At 50.3% G+C, this 24,060-nt stretch overlaps 1 long non-coding RNA gene across 1 annotated transcript; it reads right to left on the bottom strand.

The window, feature by feature from the left end:
- Nucleotides 1-14,648: 14,648 nt before the first annotated feature.
- On the bottom strand, nt 14,649-16,341 carry LOC116661558. The gene is made up of 3 exons (XR_004317492.1): nt 16,150-16,341; nt 15,125-15,383; nt 14,649-14,913 (listed from the first exon to the last, which is right to left on the bottom strand). It is a non-coding gene; the product is annotated as an uncharacterized LOC116661558 (long non-coding RNA).
- Between the last annotated feature and the right edge of the window lie 7,719 nt (nt 16,342-24,060).

Below are 24,060 nucleotides of genomic sequence, written 5' to 3'. Positions count from 1 at the left end.
AATGAAGAGAGGACACCAGTGAGCAAACATTTGAATCTCACAAGAGTGGCTCTGATCCTGTGAATACTTATTATGGCTGCTAGATTACTTCTCCTGCATAGACAAAAAAAACTTCCCGAGGTTTGAGAATTGCAGCCCAACACGAAGCTGCTGGGGCCTGAGTCCTGTTTTCCAACTGCAGCAATCATTTCCATCCTCCTAGCTATTTTTTTTTTTTTGATAACTTTTCTCCAAGTCTTTAAAAAGTACAGTAGATTTAAATTTTCTATTTTTATTTCCTTAATTATCTCTTTCTCCTTGTATAGTTTACATTTTAAAATTCTAGTTTTGTCAAAAAGCTGCTTAATGGAAATTTTTTAGAAAGCATACTTGTTGCTGAAAAATTAATCAGCAAAATCAGCGAGCTAATTTTAATGATGATTACTATTTTAATGGGTGAATATTTTTAGCTCTATCTGGAATGCAAAAACGCTCTCTGACTTAGTGAGATTTAAAGGGAGTCCGGGCTGCGTTGTGCCACATCCAACAAGCACAGACAGCATGTTGCCTTAACTCCAATTAGCGAGATATTTATAGACCAGATTAAGACGCCTCCGTGCAGGTAGTGAGTGAACGGTCCAGGAGGAGACCCAATTCTGACCAGCGGGTGAGGAGGCAGCCTGGAGAGGCTGCGGCCACTTCACTGTCCTGCTGAGAAGTGCAAAGATTTCATTCCAGCCCATTTTTCTTGTTTTATGAGGAAAAAAATATATCTATCAATGGAGATGAAAGCTGTAAACTACTGCACTACACCCGGTGGGGTGTGTTTATGATGCTCGTTAATCAGAAGTGAGTGCTGTGTGTCTAGTATTTAGCCAGGAAGAGGATGGAACTTTCCCCGGGACCTCGAGTTATGAATCGCTGTGACTCATGATAGGTCCCTGTAAATAAGCACTCATTGGAAAGGGCGTCGTAATTGTCGCCACGACATACCCGCACCGCTAGGTTTTGACCTCCGCATCCGTTACGGGAACTCCACCTTCTGTCATTTGTTCTCACGGTTGAAGCTTCACATGGAAGCATAATATTTACTGCTGCACGTGTGTTCTCGGCCGGAGTCATATACTGGGAGGCGGCGTCCAGCTGCCACAGCGGCGGGGGTCGGGTGGGGACAGCACACAGGAGGGGACAGTGTCAAGGCTTCCGCAGTGTGGCGGCCGAGAAGGCACACGGGCACTGCTCTCCCTCTGTTTCTGGAACACCCTGGATAGGAAAATTGATACATTCAAAGACTTTTTTAAAATAATGAAACTGCTGCTTGAGAGAGGAGCTTCATGGGACTGGAAGAAATTAGAGCAAGAGTGACAGTAACAACAGTGAGGTAGCTGTGGCTTCTCTGCGACCCAGGGACCCACAGCGGTGGGGGCACCTCCGGGACTGAACGCGTCCCTCTGCCCGTTCCACGCTTTTCCTCACCAGGAAGACTGTGGACAGATGAGCAGTTAGGGCTGCTGACTCTAGTGGCAACCAGCCTGAAATTAAAAATATGTCAGCTTTGGCAACGAGAGTCCATCAAAGAGGAAAGAGATGCATCCACTGCTGACTGCCCTCCTCTCAGCCCCAAGACCGTTCGAGAAACGAGCTTCCTGTGGCAGAAGTGGGATAAACGTGACCGGAGAGACATTTTTGTTAGCCATCTCCACTACTGAAACTGTTTAACCTTTTATAATAAAGGCAATTGCCGCCTCATTTGGACAAATGCAGGCTTTCCTTTCAGGGCTATAGTTTTAAATGTTTCAAAGCATCTCATTAGTTGCAGGAAATAGCACGTGGCCACCACCCTTTGGGGTTTTTTCACACGCCCCAGGTAGCAGGGGTCACACCTGCTGGATGTCAGAGGTGCCCCACCAGAGTGGACGCGGCTCCGCCTGCCCCGACCTACCTCCCCCCTCCTGAGAGAGAAAACTTCCTTTACAGACCAGAGAGGGGAGGCGGTGGGCTTTCTAGACACACACCTACCAGCAGGTGATTAGCTCTGCACACGTGAGAACTGAACCTGGGTTTGAAACTGGAGGCTGTATTTCAGTGTCTGTGAAGACAGACAGGAATGGAGAGACTTTTCTCCCCGCCCCTCCTACGGAAAGATGTACTGCTTTCCCGGCACATCAGGAAAAAGTTAGTAGATTATAAGCAGAGGTACTGTGACCACCCTTATTAATACCCTTGCGTATTCAACTTATCTTGAGCAGCTTTTATAGGCAAGGTTTGCTGAGCATAGTGGAACGTAAATATTTACATAATAAAACATCCTCTTACCTAGGAAAGGCCTATTGTGAAGAACAGAGACAGCCAGGCACTCGTCCTCCGCCCCCGACATCATTTCATCCTCTCCGTTCTGCTTTCTTCTTCTCTCATGAGAAGCTTGAAGCTCTTCACTTACTGGCCCAAACCCAGCGGCGGCCGTGCACTTCTCCCCCCAGGACTGCCTGCTCTGGGCTGTGAGAGGCTCTTCGCGGGGTCGCTCATCAGAGCCGCGCCCTCGCGCACCCCCCGCCCCCCGCCCGGCGCCCTGAGCGCAGCGCCATGTGCGAGGCTGGCGCTGGCGTCTGGCCGTGCCTGCCCCGTCTCCGTGGCCCCGCGTGGCCCCCTCCCGTCACTCTCCTGCGGCGTGTCCTCGCCCGTGTCCCTCCTCGCACTCTCCTGCCATGCTCCCGTCTTACACGGAGTTGTCCCGGAAGGAGACCTTGAGACCAGGGTTTGGGGCGAGTATTTCTCACCGAAATTCCTCGGGAGAAACCAGCCGGTAAGAGAGTGAGGGGCCCAGTAAAAGCGAGGTTCCGGTGAGGCCCCCGACCCAGCGACCCCACAGCAGGGCTTCGGTGCTCAGGGGCAGCTCGGCCTGGACGGTGGGGCTGCAGTGGGGGACATTGGACGTGGGCTCCAGACTCTCCCAGGGCAGCCCTCTGGAGAGGGTTCCCAAGCTGCAGCGCCCAGGGCAGGGGGGACCCCATGGACCGCGGAGTCGCGGGCTGGGGGGCCTGGGTGGCAGGAGAGTGTCTGCCGCTGGTTCTTGTTTGAGTCTCTGGGGCTGACCAGTGCATCCGCTCTCGCCTCCTCCTTTGCTAGAGCCACTCCCCCGAGAGGCTGCATGTGGCCTCATGTGGCCGGGAAGTACGAGCGCCTGTTCAGCGCGTCTCGTATTTAACATGGGCTGTTGATCAGTCATGCTTCTGTTCATAGCATTTTTCAAATGAACATCTGCCTCCAGGAATGTGTAATGAAAATCGGGGAAATGAAAGAAGGCTGGGAACTACTCCTGTTTGCATCACCCCAGGCCGCGACACCAACCTGATAAAGTAACGGCATGAGTTACATTTAAAGTTGAGGTGGTGTGTTTTCTTTGAAAATAGAGAAGGGAAAATGAGCAGAAATAGCGAGTCACGGGTTTCCCATGGCTGGATGTTTATGATGGATGTAAGAGCTCTTGGTAAAGGAGACAGAAGAAAATGAGTAAAAGCTTGGCGTTTATGGCGAAGCTCCTGAGTTCGGGGCACGGAAGTGGCCTCGCTGAATTTGCACACCTGTCATCACTAGGAATGGAACGCTTTATTTTCTTGATGAGGAAACTAAGGTTTAAATAAAAGTGCTTGTTAAAGCCGCGTGCTTGTAGGCAGCAAAGCGAGATTCGAATCTGGTTTTCTTCCCTCGAAAATGGCAGCCGTGCTTACCCTGTACTGTTTGCACCATAAATAACTAATGGGGACGAAAACAGACCTTGAGAGACAGAAAAGTGTTACTTAGGAGCCAAGTATTCGAATCTTGTTGTTTTACCCAAACTAACATAATTACCCGGATACCTAGAAGCCCCCTTACTTCTGTCAACTATTAAATGATGTTAGACTGCACACTTAAAGTCACGTGGTTTTACTATGAAATGTGACAATCACTGAGCCACGACTGAGAGTTACGTCACAGTTACACCTTGCGCACACCCTCATTCAACAGAGAGTCACTGAGCATTTACTACGTTCTCTGGGGAATAAGGATAAAAAGATGATTAGACATAATCTCTATCATCCAAAGAGCCCAGGATCAGGGAATTGGAATCAAATAAGTTTACTAAGAGGCTGTAGGATTAGACGGAAGGTGTGCTTTGTGTCCCAAGAGCGTGAACAATAGCACGGTCAGTCTTCTGTGGAAGGCTTCGGGGCAGGCTTCATAAAGAGGATTATGCTTAATAAAGTCTTTAAAATGGGCAGGCACTTACCAGCCAGAGGAGGGGAGGAAGGAAATTCTATAAGAAAAGGGACCAGAAGGAGAATCCAAACAGGTGAATCAGCATGACTCGTCACCAAAGCGCGTGACCTGGGTCTTCTGTGACGTGTATGCAAAGCAGTAACACTTCCATTCAATACATGAGTTAAAGAATCTAATTAGTTATAAAACATATAAAACACTTGAAAAAGTGTCCAAAGGACAGGGGGTTATATTCTGTTTTGTGTGCTTGTTTATTAAACATTTATTGAAGTAAAAATGCCTACAGAAGAGTGAGCTGGTGATGTGATCAGCTTGCTGAACTGTCACAAAATGACGTGTCCTGTGCAAGCACTGCCCAGGCCAACAGAAGGTGCGCTGCTGCCCCATTGCCCCACCCCCACGTCCTCACCACATCCTCAGCGAGGGCGCGTTGGCCAGGCGCCCAGAAGCCATGTCTCTCCTAGCCACGGCCAGCCTGGTGGAAGGCGGTGTGCACCTGGGGCCGCCCGCTCCGTCTCCACCACCTTGTCCACTTCCCTGATTACATAGCTCGACCTAGTCTGTTTTCTTTCTTTTACAAAAGGACTTGGAGTCCTCCATGTGCACTGAGGCTGCTCAGACAGAAACCTGGGTTAATCTCTCTCTGGGGGCGTCCGGTTACAGGACTCCCTCCCCAGCCTCCCTTCGAAGGCTCAGAGGCCACGTGGCTGAGTTCTGACCACGTGATGTGTGTTGCATGGGCCCCAGCTCTACAGACGTGGGTTTGCCTTTCTCTGTTCCTTTATCAGTTTCACCAGTGACATGTAAGTGACAGACAGGGCAGAGCCACAAGATGGAACAGAAGCAAAGAAGTGGGCCCCGGAATCCTCACAGGGCCCCCCGGCAACCAGGGCCAGCTTGAACTTGTTGCTGAGGAGGAAGGAACTCTGAGTGTGTTAAACCCTGAGACTTTTACTCCTATTTGTTAGAGCAGCTGCCACCACTCACATCCTAACCAGATCAGCCCAAAGAGCAGGAAGCATCCATCCTGTATAAAAGCAAATGCTTTTGTTGAGGAATTTCAATGTGCTTGTGTGACTGTCTGTAGGGAGGAGGGGAAGGGGCTGGAGGATTTGGGCCCCGAGAAGTGAGAGAGAAGATGGGAGCAGCTGGCAGAAATGTGACACCGTGTGTCTCCATTGTCACTGTCTTTTGCTTTATTGGGGGGGGGGGGAGGTGTGCTGCAAACTGAGTAGGAAAGAACCGTGGTAACATTTTTGTTTCAAAACTGTGTAAGCCACCAAGACGGTGAGATGGAAGCCACGAGGCTGGTGGGAACTTCCCTTATTGGGGGAATGAGGTTCAGGCCTCCGCCAAGCGGGAGCGCGCCCTCATCCCGCTCAGCATCACAACAGCTGCATCGCGAGGGTCGGCCGGCCGTCTGAAGGTGCGCACCACCTGACAATCTCCCCTTGGGTTTCCTCCGGCTCCCGATAGAGGAGAGCTTGAGTCTCCAACAGCACCACCCAGCTCAGCCAGCGGCATGGGCCACCAGAACCCCATTCGGATCTGATTTCAGACAGGATTTCACGTCTGTGATCACCGCTCTGACCCCAGAGCTGGATGAGACAAGGCCCGGAAATGTGACTGACGGCTAAAGGTGCACATGCAGGAGTGGCCCCACTGGGCCCTCCAGGTGGGCAGCGTCCCCGGTGGGTTCGCCGTGCTGGGAGTCATCAGACCCAAGACGTGACATCAGTTGTCAGAGGTCCCACACTCCCTCTGAGCTGGGTCACCGGGCCCTGTTCCCTACGTGGGTGGAGGCCGGGCTGGGAGTCTTTACTGCAAGGACCCAGGTCACTAAGATTCTTCTGCTCAGCGAGGATGCAGAGAACTTGTCAGAGTACCGAACAGGGCTTCTCAACCTCTGTACTGTTGACGTTTGGGGCCCGTGGCGGGGGACCATCCTGGGCACGGAAGGATGTTTAACACCATCCCAAGGCTACCCACGAGAGGCCGGTATCGCCGCACCCCCAGACGTGACCGTCGGAAGTGCCCCCAGACACTGCCGACGCGCCGCGGTGGAGCGGGCCGGGCGTGGGGGTGCCCCTGGTGACAGGATTCATTTCAGGCAGGAGAACGTTTCCCTTTTTAACAAGTTACGGCACGCGGAGCCCAAAGACACCATCAGTTGGGTTCTTAATTTTGTGAATCCTCCCTTCATTTGCAACTTACAGGAGGGCTGAGAGCTGACCATTTGTCTGTTCCCCGTCCAGCAGATGCAGCTGAGGTTTTGCAGGCCTGAATGGGCCTCCCTGGCTCCTAAGTCCACCCGAGGCGAGGGTTTGAATACACTTCGCATCCACGTGGGGAAGTCTGCGTCAGAGCAGTTCAGACGCGAAGGCCAAACGGCGTGTGTCATTTCGGGAGAGCAGTTCAGAAAGTGGGCCCTATTTTAAAAATTCACATTTTTATTTTTACCCAGGACTCTGATTGTTCCACTGGAGATAAATGATCCTTCTCAGAGGGGAAGTAAGGAGCCGTTTAATCTTGGCCTTCTATTGCCCAAAACCATTCCACCTCTGTGAACTCATTTCATATTTTAAGCTCCCAAAAAAGAATGGAAGAACTTAGCCAACTCCCATGTGACCACGAATCACTGCTAGAACAACTTGTCATTTGAAACAGCTCCACCTTTCAGAGAAGACACTTAGCATCACCTCCCAAAGAACAGATTTCAGGGCAACGCAGTCCCTGTCGTGGTCTTGTCCAGGGGTTATTATTCAGTGAGCACTAATATTTATTCATTTATTTAAAATCCTTTTATGGAGATCACTCTTGTCTAGACATTATCTTAAGCACTGGGAGTGATTCTTTAAACACAAGATGGCATAGGTCCACATACGGCTGGCAGTGCCCTGGAAGACACCTCCAGTTAGCTGGGGGCTGACCTCCAGTGGCACAGGGCTGGGGCGTGGTGGGGGGGGGCCTCGAGAAGGGGGCTGGCTCCTCGGGGAGGGGCCTGGGCTGCTTCTGCCGCAGAGAAGGCTGCCAGGGGTCAGGGCTCGGGGTCGTCCGCTTCGTAGGAATTTGCTCACATAGACCCAAGCAGAACTTTCAAAGCTCTTTTCTTTCCAGTAAGTGTCCTAATTTTAATAAAAGAGACCCTGTGAATTTGGGAATTTGATTTGGGCTGAAGATCACCTCCCTCAGAATGAGGGGCTTGCTCGTGGGCCCTGCTGGTGCTCCTTGGGGTCCGCTTGCATCACCCCTCCCTTCAGGCCGAACCGGGGGTGTGGAGTGAAACACACAGAGCTGCGTGGGCAGCCGGTTAATGTCGTCAGCAGCCTGGGGAACTGGCGGAAAGCAAGGGAGTCAGACCTGGAGGATGGAAAGCGGGGCTTCTGATGGCCGTGTACTGACTGGCTGTCTCGGTTCTGGAGCCACGATGCCCCCACAGTTTGGGTTGGGGGTTGGCTGAATCACGGACCTGAAGGGGAAGTGGAAATGTTGGCACTGTCTCGGTGCCCTGTCGGGGAAGGCATCCGAGGGCGTGGGGAGACCGGGGGCAAGCATGGATTCGCCCACGGGGCGTGGCTGCACCTCACCAGGCTGCAGAGGGACCACGTATCTGACTCCCAGCTGTCAGGTATCGTGCTGACTGACCCCCGCCCCCCACCCAGTCACTTTCCCAAGGACTTTCAAACTCATTGTTACAGCTCAGGAATGTGGGCCAGATGTGTTCTGTTCCTATGTTTTTGGGTGGAGAAAAATGAAGTTCACGTAAAATAACGCATATGTGATGCAGATAAAAGCAGTGCGTGTATCTGTGTGAGCATTGCTACAGGTGGCTAATCAGTCACAGGTCAGCAGGACATTTTATTCAGTTCTAAGCAGTGCATGTAACCGCACCTAACAAGAAATGCTAAGAAGAGCTCAAGTTACAAGCCTAAAATTCCCCAACTGAGGTTCTATCAAAACACATTGAGAATGACTCCGTGGTAAAAATACATCAGAAAGGAAGTGAGATGTGTGGGAACAGGCCTGCCCTTTTCTTCCATTAAAGGGCAGAGTTTTGGGAAAAAAGGATGGTTCCATTTCCTCCCTCCGAGCTGCCTTTTTAAAATAACATCGCATAACACATATTTTGACATAGCTCCACAGGACTCGGAGGCCGTTCCTAAAATAAGCCCAGGCCACATGCATGGGGGCTGCGTCACCTCTGACCTCCGGAACTTGGTGCGGATTGCTAACCAGGATGTGTTCTCACTCCTCAGAGGGGATGGGAAAGTTCGGGTTTTGACAGCTAACCTGACATTCAACCAGTCGTTTTATCACTGGCGCTCTAAACAAGCTTCGTTTTTCTTTTCTCATCAATCCACCCTGGATGAAAGACAGCCCAGATAAAACCCTGTGCTTTCCAGTGTAAATAAAGGCTACCATCTCCAAAAAACCAGCCGTTCCTGAGATGTTTAAAAAAAAAAAAAACGAAGTTACTAGTGGAAGTGTGAGACATTCCTCCAGAGTAGGACCTCCTTCAAGCATTTCAGCCCCAAGAGAGACATGTATGTTCCGAGTTAATTAAGCTGCGAGACAGTTCCCTCTCCAGGGCCAGGAAAACTTTTTGGTAAAAGTCCAGCACAATTCGGCTTTTTTCTTCTAATGGAGACGCAGAGGTGCAGGCGGCTGGCACGGACACCCTAGTCCACACCGCACCGTCCGGGGAGGCTGGCGGACGCTGCGCTAACGCGTGGAGACCGGCGTGTTTAAGCAGAATGGCTCTAGTGCAGCCAGGCGATGACGCTCGGGCCTGGACTCGGAGGGCCTGCGTTTGCGTCTCTTTTCCTGCCAGACTGCAGCTCTCAGTTTCTTTCTTTGAAAAATGAGGGTGGGTAACATTTACTCCAAACGTGAATAAGGCACATTCATGCCTCTGGACGGTTCTGGGGGTCTTGAGGACCGTCCACTCGGGAGACGAGAGTGCTGTGAACAGCAGCAGACCCCGAGCTCTCGTAACTAACGGGCCTGAACGCCAAAGGGTCCGCTGTCTCACTCACTGAGTCAGAGTTTCCTTGGCGACGGGGCCCAGAAGATAAAGAGCTGTAATCACTTCCTGTGAGTGATGTCTTTCCCTCGATGTTACAATGAGTAACATTTATATCCCTCAGTTTTAAGCACTGGCCTCCTTGGGAACCCTGTGTCCCCCCAGGCCTGGGGTTAAATCAGCCTCAGAGCAGTGGCTGTGGCGGCTCAGGCCAGCCTGCCCTTCAAGGCTCCCCAGCCCCCGGGCCCCGCCCCCGACCCACTTACAGACATTCGAGCCTTTAAGGCAGAGCTTCCCTCCGACCCCCTCCCGGACACCCGCAGATGAAGTCATGGAGTAGAGGAGAAATGCTTGCCTGGCATCGTCATCTTGCAGATGTGCCTGCGCTCAGGGTCGGCCCGAATGTCACTTCCTGGCGGGAAGTGACTGCGTGTGTTTTGTTCGCGTTCAAGGCCCTGTTTTGACAAAGCCGGGCTGCAAGTGTCCCCCTGAAATTGTCACACAGTGGCCTTCCTTGGTCAAACAGCACTATAAATACCGTCGCGGCTCTCATCTGCTGTGCACATCTGAGAGCCCACCTTTTTGGAGAGGTCAGGACCCTGTTTCACTGAGATTTTTAAAAGACCACCCTGTGGGGTCAAATTTTAACAAGAACCATTATAACAGCAAGCCCCTCTCCGTGGCCAGCCTCCCGGCCCCCTGTCCTGAGGTTTTCAGAGGGGGGCACCTCGTCTGACAGTCGGGGATGCGCGCTGGTGCCCCCCTTCCGCTTCCTCCCACCCCCGCTCCAGTGATGCAATTAAAGGGAGTCAGTGGGCCCTTCGGCTCCCTTCTCCTGGAACAAAGGTTTTTTTTCACAATTTTAATTTACTTAAAGGAAGATTTTTTTTTTTTTTTAATGGAGGACACCACACAAACACGAACTAAATAAGTAAATGCACCAAGGCCACCGTGGCTGTGGGCGAGGAGACTGGGGAGCGGCCTGTGCAGTGAATGTCTGGCCGCCGAAAGTGAGATAGGGCTGAGCCCACGGGGCCGCGGCCGGGGTGCGCCGGCCCCCACACAGCAGGAATTCCTCCAAGACGCTGTGCTCTGTGTGGGAGGACAGACAAAAATGTGTTTAGAATATCACTAAGGAAACCCAGATACATTATCTTTGCCAGAGCACAAAAGACGGTTCAGTTAGTGACTGACTCACAATGACTAAAACAGAGAACACGCGTCCAACAGTGCTGGCGATGCCGGGAGGAGAAGGAAGGGTGGCAGGGCCCTGGATGTCCCAGCGAGGCCCAGAGGCCGCCCCCCAGCGCCGGGGAGGCTTCCCGCTGCCCCAGTCTGCGTTCACGTCCCTGGCATCCTGCAGGCGAAGAAGCATGAAAAGAAAAGCCTTTCGGTCTTTCCACGCAAAACGTTTTGGGCCACCATAAATTTACCTTTCAGATGTCAAGATTTTTGTTCCTGCTTTCATACCTGCAAAGCGCATTTTGTCTCAATATGGAGGACATGGTTGTAAGAGTGTTTTGACCCCGACTCTTACTCCGACAAGAGACATTATTTGTGCTCTGGTGTGTGTGTGTGTGTGTGTGTGTGTGTGTGTGTACAGAGCCCCAAATTCCACAGAGCAGTTTAGTTCCATTTTTATGCCGGTTAATTTTTAGCATTATAATAGCCCAAGAAACTACTCTCTAAAAATAGGTTGAAACAGGTTTAAATCCGTGACGTTTAAGCAGTAATAACTCCATCTGTGGTATCCTTTAACAGACTGCCAACCATAAAAGGGTAGCGGGAGCAAGGGTTCCCCGCATCAGAGCACCTGCCAGGCTCTCCCCGGGGCTTGCCCTGCGCTGATGCTGGCTTCCGGCTGCCCTGCCGCAGGGTCCACCCCCGGTTTCTTCCTCACGCTCTGTTCTCTGCACTGTTTGCTCTTCTGCTGTTGCAGTCTGGTCACCAAGTTAAAAAATCCAACTATTAAGATGTAAAGATACTGATTCTTTTTTAAATGGTCAGCGTGGCAGTCTACTATCAGCTTATTAATCTCCCGAGTGAGGGTCCCGCTTATCAAGGGAGAATTCTGCTCTTGCTGAATGCGTTAGTTGAAAATGATGGAAAATCTGTTGTCTCTAAAAGTTCATTGCTCTAAAAATGTGGCACTTTTTACACACATACGTACCTGGATCTGTCTTCACAGATCACACTCAACCCTTTTCATTTGACTGAATTGTTTTTAGTTTTTCTTTTCTGGCTGACAGCTTGAAGCAGATGCTCCAGGAAACCAAGGGGGAGCCCCTGGGACTCAGCAGATACGCGGCCCGGACCCCAAGGCTGCAGTGGAAACACATGGCTCCTGTGACTGAGACACCTGCAGGTCGGCCTGCACTCCCGGCACGAATTACTCACCGACTGGGCATGAAAGAAACCCACACCCCAAAGTCTGTAAGCATAGGCATGAAAGTAATTCAGATTATTTAATGGGAAGGCTAAAGATTGAGTTAGTAATTTTTAAGAAAATAAATAAATAAATAAACCAGGACCGTAAGACGAACTCTGCAGGTAACAGTTACAGATGAGGGACTCTGAGGTGTCGCGTACCCTTTAACCCAGGACACTGCCTCTCATTTCATTAACCCACTTATCCGACAGCACGTATCAACTCAACTGTAGCAGCGACAGCACTAACTGATATGCAGACACACGTTGTCTAGTGGCAGGAATTGCATAATTAATTTTGACGTCCTCATTAAAAGTCTGAATTCGATCTACCTAAAAGATAAATTCCAGAAATTAAAAAAGACACATTTTTGTTTGAAAACATAATCCGTGGAGTATAAAGGTCAGAGTTCCATGATGTAAAGAGACTTGTATCGCAGATCCCTAGGCAGAGAAGAGGCAAGTGGGACTTGGAGGGAACCTGGACACACAGCGCAGAGAAGCACTTGTTAAAGGGCCCTTCCGGCACTCAGTAATCACTGTCTACACCCGTTTGAAATAAACTTCAAATAACATACTTCCAGTTAAAGACCGTGGAGGATAAAAGCCTTGTGCTACAAACCTGTGTGCACTTAACATCATATAATTGTGTGATGGGCATTTACACCAAAGCATTTAAAAATATCACTGGTTAAAACTGTGTTTTCTATGAAAATACCAGGCACAGAGTCCTAAGCAAAGATTCACTCAAGATTCCTTAGTTCTGACCCTGACAATACCTCTTTCTAGACTAGAACACAGAGGACCCAGACAGACACAGCAACCTAAATAAATAAGTAAATAAAGTTGTTTAAAAATCATAACCTGATTCCACGATCCTACTTAGGCTAAAACCAAGATTTCAAAGTAAATTAATGCTGCAGACAAGTCCAAAAATTAAACAGGCTTTTCTTCACCCATCTTTTCTCTCTCCTACCGAGGTTTCTGACTTTTATTGTGCATCTATTTTTACATCTGAGATCCAGTGATTTTTTTTATGAGTCTATTTGTATAAAATAACAATAAAGATCAGCACCATAATCCACAGCAGTTAATTTGGCATTTATGACACAAAATGTCTGCAAAAAACACCTCTAACCAACACAGAAGTGTGCAGCCTAATTTTTACCTGCAATGATGACATTTTTTATTAACTTGCAAAGCAGCATGTTTCTGCTCTGAGGATTTATCTTTCGGCCGGCCGCCTTGCTTCAGGAGGAAGGAGAAGGCGTAGCCACTGTTTCGCATCAGGCCGAGCACAGGCTGCTAGTGGGGCAGTTAATGTCGTGGGTGACAATTTGAGGGACACTTTATATAACAATGAAAAATTAATTTTAAAAAATCAGCAAAGACACCCAGGCCTGAGCTGGCTGAATCAAGTCCTGCCTGCCACCAGGCTGGTCCCCCGACACCTCTCTCAGCCTGCCTTCCCCGGGAACTGGGAGAAGCAGGGGATGTGGCCAGGATGCCCACATGCGGGACCCTCTGCAGCTGCGCTCGCCAGGTTATTTCTGGGCAAAGCCCTGAGATCCACCGAGTGGACTCTCCATGGGGCTAATAGGAAACAGGACAGAACTCGCAGTGCGACAAGCAGATGAAAGGTTCATAATGACAGCCGCCTTGTAACATGCTTACCTGTGCTCAGCAGCAGGAAGGTGAAGCCAGCATAAACAAAATAAGAACATGAAACCCCACCATCAGGCTTGGAGCTCCTCCCTGTACCCCCGCTGGTACCCCTGCACTCCCCTCACACGGCTTCGCACGCTCTGCATTGCACACGTACTTCCACTGGCGGGACTGCCTGGGAGGGAGGTCTGGCAGAACTTCAGGCACCACAGGCCGCTCAGCTGAGAGCTCCCAAGTGTCCTCCAGGAAAGGAAGTCCTGGACTCCTGGGAGGCTAGAGAAACCGCGCTTCACCCTCGGAACTGGCCATGAGGACGGCAACACAGCCGGCCCACCATTTCTGAGGGTCCTGCACCCATAGGTTCAGCCGACTGCAGGTGCAAGACGTGCAAGCAAAGCATCAGAAATTTCCAAAAAGCAAACCTTGACTTTGCCGCGCGCTGACAGCTGTTTCCACAGCATCTCCATCGTGTCAGGTATTGTCAGTGTGGGGGTGTTGTTCAGCATTCAGGAGGATGCGGGCCGGTTACATGCACACACTACCCCGTTTTAGAGAAGAAACCTGAGCATCTGTAGATTTTGCTTTCTGTGAAGGGCCCTGGAACCAAGCCCCTTTGGATAATGAGAGACAATTGTATATCTTGGTTTTATTGTAAATTCTATCCAAAGCCCGTAAGTAGCTTTTACCTAGACGACTGTTACTGCCTTTGTCTAATCTACAGAATTAAAGGGTGAGGCCTTCAGGGCTTACAGTCAGGCCAAGGTCTGCTGTGAACAGGAGTGTGAGGGGAACTCCGTGTACTCACAGCGAAGGCCATGAGGAATGGTCCACGGCATGAAAGCAATCATCACAGTAAAGATGAATCTCTATCGACAGTTTCTTTTCTAAATCTTTTAAAATAGTTAAAATTTTTCAGAATCGCCGTCTTTCAATCTTGAATGCCAATAAGCAACAAAGCCCTGAATTTCTTAACTAATGTCAAACTAAACTCGGAGGGCAGTTTCTCTCACTGAAACGTCATCAGAATGAGATGGTGGTGATCTGAAATACACAAACCGTGGGGACAAAAGATGCAGCAAGCCGGGGGTCCGCAGAGGACACGCATCCGTCAGGCGCCCGGCAGCACAGAGCAGACGCTGATGCTTACCTTAAGTAAACATTTCCAGTTTCATGGGCTGCAACTCCACTCCGCCCTGTGATGTAAAAGCAGTGTAGACAGCAAGGAAATGAGTGAGTGCGGCTGTGCTCCAATAAAACTTTATTTCTTTGCTTACAGGAGCAAGGTGAGTAGTACCCGGCCCTCAGGCTGTGAGTCACAGGGCTCTGCTTCTGGGAGACGAGCTCCCTTGGCTTTGGCGTCTGTGAGTGCTAGGGCTGTCCTGGGAGACCACTGCTGGCTGTTGATCAAATGCATTCTTCCCCGCAGCTACGCCCAGGGCCCCTGCTCTGCTCAGCACCTGGGATGACGGAGAAACAGCTGGCAGCCTTGCAAAGGAGGAAACGCTCTGGGCTCGTGGTTCTCCGGGTAGCGCTCCCTGGACAAGCAGCTTCAGCAAGGTGACCTGTCAGAAATGGAGATGCTCTGGTCCCACCCCAAACCTCCTGAGCCAGAAACTCTTGGGGTGGTCCAGCCTCTAGAAGGTGCTACTTAACAAGCCCTTTGGGCGATGAGGGTGGGGAGTGTGGGTCCCTCCAGCGTGAGAGAGAAATAAACCACCGTGTTGTCTGTTCTCAGCGTAGATTGGAAACTTCTTGTCTGTAGCTGGGTTTTACCTTGATTCGCCTCTGGATAAAGGTTTCCTCCGGAAGCTCCGAGCGCCGTTGTCCCCGTCCTCAGTCTGCTTGCCGTATCTGCAGCATGACGTGTCCCAGTTCTGAGCGCTGCCCCGAGGGTGGAGACAGGGCCGGTTTTCAGGCACCTGGTCTTCCCGAAGGCACAGGCTTTGGGGCTGACGGAGTCCTGGAATTCGGGTCACTTTGTGTCCCCATGTCCCTCCACAGTCTCCGTATTCAGTAGGAGTTCAGGCAGTGTCTGTGCAACAGAAAGAGAACACAGCGACATGTGTGCTCCCAAGTCAGGACCTTTCCAAGACAGCAGCTCTGGGTAAAAGGTTTGGGGAAGTGTGTGCGTGCGCGCAGTGTGCGTCCGGGACGCGCTGTTTCCGAGACCCGGCGCCATGCGACCCGGTTCCACGCCTGTGGTTGGCACCCCCGCGCTCCACCCGGAGCGGGAAAGTGTGGTGTCCGGAAGCGTGATGCGGGGGGCCCCTGGGTGCAGCGCCTCGGGCCCCGGTGAGGAGGCCGGGCCACAGAGCAGGGCCTCGGCCGCGGGAGCCTGGCTGGGGACCGCGGCCTTCTGCCGCCTCCTGCGCGGAGCACGGCGCCGACGCCCCCCTCCTGGCCCTGCTTTCACGACCCTTTCTCGGGGGGACATCTTTACCAGATCTGACGCCGGGGAGGTCTCTCCGGGTTTAGGAAGGAAGACAGCCCCTTTGCTCGGTCTCCCCTCTCATCCCGCCTCTGCGGAGAGCAGCCCCACCCACCCCCAGGGCCCCGCACAGCGAGCCCCGCGCAGCGTGTCCCCCGCAGGCCCCCCAGGGACACCGCGGCGGCTCCTCCTGCCCAGCCCAGCCCCCACCCCCGGCCCTGGTTCCAGCTGTGACATGTGACATTCTCCTTAGGCTGTGTCATCCCTCGTACCCGGAGACACCTCAGGCTCTCTCCGGAGCCCGTTCTCCCCTCCTCGGCCTCCCCGGGACTGTCCCCCTTCCCCTCCCCAAGGGGTCCCGATTGTTCACAGTGGCCAATGAGCTGAGCTTCAGACGGTGGAAGACATCTCATCTGAGTGTCTCAGGGCCGCATCAGACCCCCAGCCGCCCAGGCGGAATCTGTTCGGGCCGCAGCCCTCCCCGCATCCTGAGTTCCCGGCCTCCGGGCCGCCTCCCTTCGTCCTCCCCGCCTCCTCCCCGCCGCGCTGCCGCTGCGCTCAGATGTCCGGGTTTCCCCGCTGTGCAGCCCAGCTCCCTGCCTCAGACTCGACTGTGACTCTAAGAAAACAAGGACACTGCTCATTTTTGCTCACCACAAGACCCACATCAATTGCGTGTTAACAATTTAAAAAACCCAGATTACAGATTTTTTTTCGCAACTCAAATGCCTTTACCGTTCTTGCCAATTACAAGTAATACATACTTGGTGTGAAAACAAAGTCTACACAAACACACACACACAGAAGTATAAATTCAAACATAAACTCCGCTGCCACCCAGAAACATGCCACCTCACCTCCCAGAGAGCCACCACAGATCTCTTACTCTGGGCTCCCCCAGACCACCCTCCGATGCGTGTGAGGCACCGGTGTTTACAAAGTGGGATCAGAACACAGCAGTTTTGAACCCTCTTTTGTTTTCCACCAGATTCTGGTGATAATGGCACAAACGTGTGTGTATATGTCTAAACTCGCCAAATCTTGTACATCAATTATGTGTATTTTTGTATACAGTAAAGCTGAGGAAAAGGGAAAACAAAAACAAACAAAAGAACAATTCATATATAGTGACTGCAGTGCAGACGCCCGTGCTGACAGAGCTGACTCATTTTGTAATGGTTAATCCTGCACCACTGTCCAGCCGTAACGTAGTTTATTTTGACCAGTTACCTGAGGATGGGCTTCTGGATGGTGTATTGTACATGCTGAACCAAAAGAACGTGTGCGTAAGGGGCTAGTGTGCATTCATGGGTTGTGGATCTGAGACCATCAAGCTGGTCTGTACTCTGGCTGAACTGAGTTTCTGTATCTGGGCCTCTCCATCACTTCAAATATGCACATGTTTTTACTTTGCAACATGTTTGACTGTGGGATGCACGTTGTGGTAGAGGGCAGCATAGATTCAACAGCCTCATTTGTCAGTGTGAGGATCTCCTGGAGAGACACAAATACACACATGCTCGCAGGAAACTGGGACATGTTGGTGGGACCCAGGCATTCTGTCATCTCTCCCAGGGGACTGGATACATACACACTGTTCCCCCATTCAGCCCCGGGGCAGATGGAAGGAAATCAGGGAATTTTATACAGTGAGAGGATCCCAAGGCGGCAGGGGGTGGATAGGATGGCACTCTGCCGTTAACTGTGGGGCTACGTTCCAATTCTCCTGTCGCTGGCTCATCTCTTTGTTGACTGGATTTGGCACAGTAATCTGTTAGGCAGGGTGTCCTGCCACCCAATGTCGGCCCACACCTCCTTTTGCATTTGATTTGCGTTTAAGGCTGACACGGTGATTCAGGCTCCCAGAGGACAGTTACCAGGCTGTGCGGTCCTCTGAAATAACACTCGTCAAACCGTCAGCCTGAATTCAAACTGGAAATCAAGATCCAAATGGTTTTGCTGTAGAACCAACATCTTAAAAAAATCAATAAGGCAAAATAGCAAATAAGGCAAAGTGTGCTTCTGCAGGATAAGCTGAGTCCTGATCAGTGAAATCACAGCTCGGTGTTGTGCTGGGTGGTCCCACACTACAGTGTGAAAAGTGTTTCGTCCTGAGGTCACAGCCCCAGTGCTCACACCTGCCAGGGCTGCTGCTGTCCTGATGCGGGCCGCCTTTGCCCAGGCCCCGCCCCCGCCCCCTCTGATGGGATGGACGAGACACACGAGAAAGAGGGCCCGCTGTACTCTTCCCTTACATGTTTCAAAATAGCCTTTTTATTCCATTTGCAGAGCCAGGTGAGCAAAAGCTGCAGGGTGCGCCAGGACTGCTGCTGATTGAAAGAAAATCCCCTTTCCACTCTTGTAAATCCCTTAGCTCGGTTTCCCCCAATTTTCCCCACAGTGGTTCTTAAACCGACCTGGGGTAGGGCTCCTGGCTGACTCTAGGGGAAAATGCAAAGCTGGGGAAATACTACAAAAATGGCACAGCATTTGAGGCTCTCTGAAGCCGGATCATCTGTACATCTATTGGACCCATGGGAGTCCAGGGTTACAAACGTCAGACTGTTCAATTAGCCATGCATGAAACCCGAGGCGTCGTCAGAGGGAAATGCATTTGAGGAAGCAGATGTACCGTGGGCCCCGCTTGTCTGGTCTGCTCGATTGGACGCCAGCATTTTTCCTGTAATTTTCAGACTGAATGCTGCCTTAGCCAACACAGTGCAAAAGTAAATCCTTAAATTTGAGGTGTTGACATGACATTGAAAGAAGAATCACTGAAGCTTCCTGAGCGCACACTGCAAAGTAACTTTACCAAACACTTACTTCGACCATGCTTTTATATAGAATTAATGATTGTGGCGATAGAGGACACATTTGATACTAACTTTGATTTCTTCTTATTAAAGGTTTGATGAAGAACAGTCGGGTGTGGTTCATGAAAATGTCTCAGACCTTATCTAGTCCAGCTTCTCTTGGTCATTGATTATTTTGTTCCTGAGTCATTTAATGATCTTAATTTGCACCCAGAGGCGTCTCATTATAGCAGATACACTGGTATTAATTGCGTGGTGCCATCTGCAATAGATCAAAAGCAGACTCGAGCTCCATGCATTTCAGGTAATCCAGCTCAGGAATATGAGTGCCCTTTCTCCTTCCATGAGCTTCTAGAGCCACCTCTTGCCCCTCTCCCAGGAATGTCCTTGTACCTGGGCTTCATTTGTGTGCCTTTGCCTCTGAGATCGTGGGGGTGCAACGGTTATTGGACCTTCAGAAATAAGGAAAGGAATGTTGCAAAGTGTAGCACCAAACAAGAAGAAATACGACGAAGAGGCTGAGTGAAATGTTAAGATGAAGATGTACACAGGGTCGATTAAAAAGTTTATGAATCTGAGAACAGAAATGATGAGAGGGCTTGACATATCAAAGAAACAGGAGAAGCAGTGTCTGTCTACCAAAGCTGCAGCCAGGCAGGGCTCACACTGGAGCCGTTCTGAACAAGACGAGCGCTCAGACTCACACCTCGCAGAGCCTCACAAAGACGTAAAGGGCTAAGGATGAAGAGAAGAGCCCACATCCTACCAGAAAGAAAGAACAGGTCCGCTGCAAGTCCGAATCAGACGTTCCTCAGACGTCCCGTGAGCAACCTTAGGTGGAAGAAAAGACAAAGTGCACAAATGTCCACGGAAGTCTGGGGGGAGGTCAGGTTCTGAACTTCACACTCTATAGCCAAACAAAATACTATTCAAGTGTGAGGAGAAACAGACTTCTCGAGAACGGCAATGACTCTGTCACATACTATCTCCAAAGAATTTACCTGCAGATATTCAAATAGGACATAGGACCTGACAGGGTGATGTGTTGGGTTAAGCTAGCACTGAGACCAGCAGGGGTGAGCATTTTAGAGGAACCCCAGGTGGACGGCCTTGTAGGGCATCTAATCTCCCACGGTCAGGGAGGGGGAGCATCTCAGAAGAAAGCAAATTCTCTGTAACAAACAGCATAGCTTAGAAACCCGACCTCGTTGTTTATAGTACAGAAATAAGCACTGACCCTGTATTCCTTTCCAGTATTTTTTAGTGATATTACCTTCCAAGTGACGCATTTTTGTTACCTGGAATTAAATCTCCTTCTCAATTCTAACTTTTGGTTCTGCAGTGAATGAGAATGTACATGAGTATGTTGCTAGATGTGATAATTATCAATTTTGAAGTTTTAGAAGAATACTCAAAACAGAGAACAGAAGAAAATTATAATTATAGAGCAAATGTAATGCTATAAGTATGTCAAAGAAGTAATGACAGATGCTACAGAGTGAGCAGTTCAGGGCGGGGTGAACAAGGAGAAACAGGGAAATGAGGAGGCGATGGTTGTCTCCTACACACAGGACCAGGAGATGCCAACTGAAGCTGGCGAGTCAGGGAATAGACATTACATATGTGACTTCACAGCATGATAACGAACAAAGAATTATAAATGAAAACAGGTCTGGCCAGAACTGGGGGACAGGTCACGGGGAGGGAAGCCAAGGGGCCTGAAGCATGTTCTCTGTCCACTCACGCGCAGGAGCAAGGAGACAGTGTTTCAAGCTAGTAAATCGGGGGATGAGGTATCAAGCTTTTGCTTCTTCGAAACACAGTGATTTAAAAAATCACTGGGATATTTAAGCTCCCCACTCGAGGATGTCTGATGTCTGTTGGGCCAGATGGAGAGCCTAGAAATCTGCCTTTTTCACAAGAACCTGAAGTGATTCTAAGCCAGGAGGTCCAAGGAGCAAGCTTTACGAACAGCTCTCGTAAGTCGGATTCCGCCCGGCGACTTGCCCAGCGCGATGCGGCCCAGATCCTTCGCTGTGCGGCACCAGAGTGATGGCAGCGTCCTCGTCTCTACGTGTAAGAACTCTAAGTGAGGCGTCACATTTTAAGGGACTAGGACCCCAGGGTTTGACCGAGTGGAGACAATGCAGTGTGGTTACCATTTTGAACCCCACTCAGAAATCCATCGCTGTGATTGTCTGAGGTAAAGGTGGGTGTGCATCCTTTCTGGAACTTTACCTGTCTCCCCAGATTCCTTCCCTGGATACTTTCTCTCCATTAACATCAGGCCTCAAGAGATTTTACTTATAAGCACAGGACTGTGGAGAGTAAGGACCGCTTCTAGATTCTGAGTCTTCAACATTTCCACTCTTTAGAGAGCGCTGTTATGCGAAATCCCACGTAAAAGGTTATTTTTTAACACAACGACAGTGTAAAGCATCCTCCACGCTGCTCAAGTCAACCCTTGCTTCTAAGGCCTGGTGTGGCTCCCCATCCACGCGGCCCGAGGTGCAGCCAGCGCCCCTTCCTTGCTGAGCTGCTGTTGGTCCGGCGTCCTGGCTGGTCCAGCTCTGGTCTCAAAGGCGCAGCCCTTGCCCACGTCCTCTCCTCACTCTGCATCTTCTCCACGTGCAGTTTTACACTCCATGGTGCCTTCATCACCATGGATACACGGAGAACTTGGAACGACACCCCCAGCTCATGTATGAACGAAACTCCATGTTCTCACTGCCTGTGTCGTCCTCACTTGACCGCCCAAAGGCTCCTTGATCCCAGCTTACCCAGACTCGACTGAGTGCATGCTCTGCTCCTGCGGCGGGAAGCCCCATAAAGAAGCCCGGCCGGACCCCCAGGCAGGCCCACTGCTCTCCTGCCGGCACCACCCGGTTCCCTGGCCCCGAGCCTCTAGCTCACTTTTTGCCTCTGAAACGGCTTACTTACCCCTAAAATTCTATTGGTTCCCTGAGCTCACTCCTGATTCGTTATTTCCTTCACTCCTGATTGGTCCATTTCTACAAAGCTTGTTTCTAATTAGTCAACTTTTGTTATACCTTATTTGCATATGATGTTGCAAAGTGTAAACTGGCAGCCTATAAAAGCCTGTGTAAACCTACAGACAGGGTCCAGAGTTTGGAGTGTTAACTTCTCTGGGCATGCTGGCGTGATAAACCTGAGTTCTCCAGCTCTCCGAGAGCTGCTTGGTCTCTCGCCCGGATCCAGGTTGCTGTCACAACTGAGCTCAAACACGGAGCTGTTACACATTTTTCTGTAACACTCCCACAGAGAGACCCCAGGTGCTTTTCCTTTTGACTTTTCTTGGACCCCCATCCTCTTTAAGTGGGGAGCCTCATGTCTGGTTGCACAGTCCTGGTGACTGGAGCCACCCCCACTATTGTCCTCTCTTCTTGTGCCTCACAGGCAGCCTTGCCCTTCCCTCCAGAATGCACCCCCCCCCCTTTCCTCTTCCTCATCTCTCTTCCCAGCTGTGCCTGCTGTAAGCACATCCCAGTGGGTCCCACGTGTCTACTGAGTAACCTGCCCAGCCAGCCCTGCTGCTGGAGTCAGAGTTACCTTCTCAAAATCCGGTTCTGATCAATTTCCCCCACTCCACGTTTCATCGGTGCTTCCTCGGTTCACTGACATTAACAGCCGGAACCCTGGCCACAGCCTCGAAGCCCCACAAACTGACCGAGCTTGCCCTCTCTGGGGTCACCTCTAGTTGTCCTCACCGCACCCCCAGCCTCTCTGCTGAGTCACATCCAGCAGGACGGGTCCCTTCCCATCAGGGGCTTCTGTCCGGGAAATGCTCATGTCTGCCCGGCTTCCTCATCCTTTCATCTTCATCCATTTTCATTCTGTCATTCTTCAGACCTCAGTTCAAATCTCACATGTTCAAAGAGGCCACGTGGTATGTTTCTCCATCCTGACATCGTCTCATTTTTCTTTATTTCTGTAATCAGATTTCCAATGACATATTCGTTTGGGTGGTTGTTTTAAATCAATCTTTTCTTAAATACATTCTAATATTTAACTCACCGAAGTTCTGTCTCCATGAGGGGAGGGCTAATCGGATTTACTTATCATCAGCTACCTGGAAAAGAGCGCAGCGAATGCCAGTAAAGGGCTCCATGCCCATTTGATACGTGAGTTTTATAAATTCTGTCATCGACCCTAAGAGCTTGGTGGCAGCTGAAACTGAGTAGCAGTTAGCAGTATGTCCCTGTTTAGAAATAACACCAGAGACGTTCTGAGGTCTATTTCTGATTGTTCGAAAATTTCACTTTGTATTACGCCAAAAGACGTTCGTCCCAAGGGTACGTTTCTTCAAATGTAAAAGGCACAGAACCAACGAGCTACGTGAGGCGGGTCCCAGAGTCTCACCTGCTCTATCTGGAGAGGACCCTTTCTTTAGACTCCTCTCTGGGGCGTGGTCTCAAGTCACCACGGGGCCCCTGCCCTTGGAATTAACGCCAGAATGAAGCAGCAGTGCGGAGAGCACCGGGAGCTGTCCTGAACGTTCTCGCAGCTTTGCTGTCGTCTGCGAGGGCGCCGCCAGGGAGCACGCGCGCTTCCCGACCCCCGGGAGACGCTTACGAAACGTTGGCCCCTGTGCTCGGTGTCGTCCATTTCATTCATCGCCATCTCAGAAGTTCGCCACAAAGTAAATATGCCTTTGTATGAATTTACATATCAAGCATAAATATTAAGAAATACCATGGATTGGGATTTTTTTAAATAAACTTTATAAATAATAATTGCCAAGGAAGGGAGCTCTACGCTGCCAGAGACCTTTAGAATTTTAAGTTGATTTTTTAAAATAAACACATTAAAAAATATCCTGAAATGCTAACATTGGAGAGGCCAGTGTTGCTTTTCTGTACTTGGGACAATAATTGTTCCTTAGCGGACAGGTAGAAATGCTTTGTGACCAGTGTAATATTATATTCTTGAAAATGCTTTTTAATCAGTTTTTTAAAAAATAATTTTAGAAGTTTTCTCTCTATTCTGTTTTCTTTATTACACATACATTTCTTACATAAAGCAAAAAATAGGTAAATGTATTTAAATATAAATTTAATATGACATCCTTTGCTTCTGTTGCCTGCTCAGAACACACCACAGCATGCGGAAATTCTTTGTTAGATGCAGTGTGCTTTTCTAGAGAATGAAATGAGGTTAAAAACAGTTGCTTATGATTTTCAGTCAAAACATAGGTTTAGTTTTATTGTTAGAGTTTAAATTCGAAGCCACTGTGATATGACCACGTGTGTTTGCTGGTTTTCTTTCTGAGGTGCCAGTGAGCCTCCTGTGCAGATGCAGAGACACAGCTGTGGTCCCAGAGTGCAGGAAGTCCTCGTCAGGTGCTGGTGTGCACCGCGGTTTCCCGGTCAGATAGAAGTGTTTAGGGCCCGGGAATCAGTCTCACCACCCTCCCTGGGGAAGAAAAGTGCCAGAGTCAGCGAGGCTCA

The sequence above is a fragment of the Camelus ferus genome, chromosome 35 (genome assembly GCF_009834535.1).
Source record: "Camelus ferus isolate YT-003-E chromosome 35, BCGSAC_Cfer_1.0, whole genome shotgun sequence".
NCBI classification, from domain to species: domain Eukaryota; kingdom Metazoa; phylum Chordata; class Mammalia; order Artiodactyla; family Camelidae; genus Camelus; species Camelus ferus.
The sequence above is the reverse complement of the archived record's forward strand: the minus strand, read 5'-3'. Positions and strand labels throughout refer to the sequence as shown.